This window comes from Neolamprologus multifasciatus, chromosome 4 (assembly GCF_963576455.1).
Source record: "Neolamprologus multifasciatus chromosome 4, fNeoMul1.2, whole genome shotgun sequence".
Lineage (NCBI taxonomy): Eukaryota > Metazoa > Chordata > Actinopteri > Cichliformes > Cichlidae > Neolamprologus > Neolamprologus multifasciatus.
This window is the reverse complement of record NC_140442.1, coordinates 5,215,502-5,219,031: the sequence shown is the minus strand read 5'-3', so window position 1 is coordinate 5,219,031 and position 3,530 is coordinate 5,215,502.

Sequence of the window (3,530 nt, the reverse complement as noted above, 5' to 3'; positions counted from 1 at the left end):
TTTAAGTATCTAGTTTAAAGAATGGGGGGAAAATATAGCAATGTGCCCAAACCTCTTTGTGTCACGCATGTAGACAGAAGCAGATACTTTATGTTCTGTGGATTGCCTCATGTGGCTTCTGTCAATCTATTGGATTGGGCAGGTCTGGAACTCAAAATCTTTGCTACTTTGTTGTGTTTGTTTTCTGGTAGAAGCCACTGCCTTTGGGGAGTGTCATTGCCATGGTAGGAGGGCGGCGGTGAGGTCAACATGTCAAAATGACATCAAGATGAATTTGGAAACGTGCAAATTTTCTGCCAGAACATTGCATTTCAACATGAAACTCAGTGCTATTCATGCAACCTGTTAATGTTTTGGCTAATTGGCATATGCTCACATCCACATATCAGTGCTTAGCCTTGTAGTGGCCTCACAGAGGAGTCATCTGCTAAATACATGAAAGACCAGGAGGAGACACAAATCCCTGTAAGGGCTGCATCAGGAAGCAACTGGTGTAAAAATCTGTGCCAAGTCACATGTGTAGATCCATACACTATGGCGACCCTTTGCAAATAAGGGACTCGTCCTGTCACCTCAGCAACACGATGAACTGCAGCTTAAACTGACTAACACAAGCTATAGGGGGTTATTTTCTGTACAGAGAGTGGGAGATGTCTACCCACCGGGGAGCTGTCATCAACCCAAAAATCCCATCTATCTGCAGTTGCTTCGAGCGCACGTGGCAAAGAACTTGGAGCAAAGTTGATCAAAATGCTGCTGCACTTCAAGCTTGTAAATAGCAATTTCTAATTAGTCTGTTTGTCCAGATTTTACTCACATTTCCTGTCAGTTATATTAAATAATTAAATATAACATTAGCATACATTTATAGTTAGTATAGTGAATGTTCTGTTTTGTTTTTGAAGATAAGATACATTTTTATAGTGTTGTGGAGTTATATGTTAATACTGTTGTAAACACCATACACAGGCATCCTTTTAAAGATTCTGTCCTAATATCAACCCACTCCTGATCCAGAAGCATCTTACCTGGGGGAAGGAGAAAAAGAACTGGACTTTAATCATTGGTCCAAAGAAACGGATTGAAAGTAGGGAGGCCTTGAATCCATGATGTCTGAAGTCCATCTGTGAAGGCTCTGCAACGTCTGCAGCCATATCATCAGCTGGTGTTGGTGGTGGTTGGTTGGTGGTTTTATCAGGTCCAAAATCAATGCAACCAATTTTAGAGCCCTTCAGCTTTCCACGTGCTGACAAGCTTTATGGAGATGCCAATTTCTTTTTCGAGCAAGACTTAGCGCACAGTGCCACAGCTACTACCAAATGGCTTGCTGACCATGTTATTACTGTAGCTTGACTGGCCAGCACACATGCCTGACCTGACATGGAATCTATGGGCTACTGTCAACAGGAAGATGAGGAACACCCGACCCAAAAATACACATGAGCTGAGGGTTGCTATCAAAGCAACCTGGACTTCTGTCTATGGGCCTGATTACCAACGATAACACGCATTCAGTGGACGGAAAACATTCAAAGCAATGCAACAAACCACGGTGACGGAGCCCCGACCACATGGTGAGGGAGTTTTAGAAGCTGGACCTGATCTACCGACTCAAGAGATCTGATTTTATTATCATTCTTCAAATTAAAATGACAAAAGCATGAAATATTTCACTTTATGCGGAAAACAACGTTAACAATCCAAAAGGTTTTTTTTTCTTTAAATATACAATTTTGGGGAAATAATGTTTGGTAAAAGGAACTTTTTTTTTTTTTTTTTTTTTACATATAATTGTAAGCAACATTTTAGTATTGAATTTATTGGCACATCCTGATAATTACAGTCAAATAACTCCGTCTCACTGTTATTACAAGAGGAATTTTAATGAGGCGCAAATCGCAGCTTAGTGATGGTTCCTGTAATACTACATACACACTGTAAGCCATGTAAGCAAATTTCAGCACCTGCTGCTTACTGCTGTCGGTGAGCGGTCTAACCAGTGTTGTACCATGACCTTTGGTCTATGTGTGTTTAGGGATGCTATATTATACACTCAGCAATCACTATGTAATATTCCAGTCCACCACCACCACCCCGACCTGGCTGTTAAGTGTCTGATCATGTTACTTCATTGCATGTTAACATGACGGGCTGTGGTGAAATGTATAGCACAATTGGTCGCTGGGGATTCATTGAGTGTGAGACCATAATCTGCGGAGGCCTGCTGGGATGCTTTTCTGGGACTGTGGAGACTTCCCTTTGTAGTTTTCTTAGCTTTTCTCTGATTGACAAGGCAGGTGCTGGCCTCTCAGTGTTTTGTTCACATTTACAGTATTTGGCTCTCAGTATGTATGCTATGAAGAGTGTTTATCCCAGACTGACAGAAGGGTCTGAAACAACTGTATGTTTGTTTGTTTTTTAAATTTACTGTCAATCGGTGACAAAAAGAAATATTTCAGGTCGTTTGCTTCATGAAAACGATCAAAGCAACAATTTAAATCTACTTAATGAGAAGAAATAAGCAACACAGTCGCATTTTTATGCAAAAGGTACACAATCTAAATCTGTTATTGAATATATATCATTAAATATAGCAAAAGTGAAAGATGCGAGAAAGAACAAAGACAGCAGAGCATTAATGTGTCTATAGGATTTGACTATTTTACTTCATATACTGTAATTTTAGACCCAACAAGGGGATCAGGGTCACGACACATATACAATCAATTTGTGAAATATTCATTCAAATAAATCATATTAAAAATATTTCTTTTGGGATTAAAGATTACAACTTCCTGAACTCAACATTTGAAAAATTAAAAATAAATAAAGAGGCCAAACAACCAAAAGGAGGGAACAGATAGGCTGGGCAGGGTCTTCAAGGCCAAAACAAGAAGCACAGCTTATGAGTCTATGTTTGAATTTTTTAGAAGTTTTTATATTTAATCTGTACTCTTAGATCATCGAACACCACTGGAGCTGTAGCTGAGAGAATACCATACCATGCACGAGTAATATTAATTTAACGGAATAACAATTAGAATCCACCAGATCCTGCGTCGCACTGATGAAGCATTGATACTCTGTTAAATGTTAGAGTTCTGGTTTCTAATGGGCTAAACTTCTTTATTTGATTACTCTTTTGTGGTTAATCAAATGCTGCCTCATTCATGCGAATGCAGTCATAGCTAGATTGATAAACCCTGAATTAATTTATTGAGTTGATAACCACCTTTATGTGACTGCTTAGCCTGATTGCCCACATTAAGATAAGTTGTCTGCTGTGTACGTTTCTTCTGTGGTTGGTAAAGAGACAAACTGTTAATGAATTTATATAAAATGAAAAAAAATTGCAACTTTTCTAAAAGGGTAATTTTTGTATGTTACATTAACTTAAACTCAAAATCTTTACCACAGTTTAAATTGTTCTCAATAAGATGCAGACTCCAAGGGCACAAACAGATCGTGCCACTCTGAGGAATTTGGGATCTCGCCTTTGGATACTTATTTTAACCCTTTAAGACCTACCA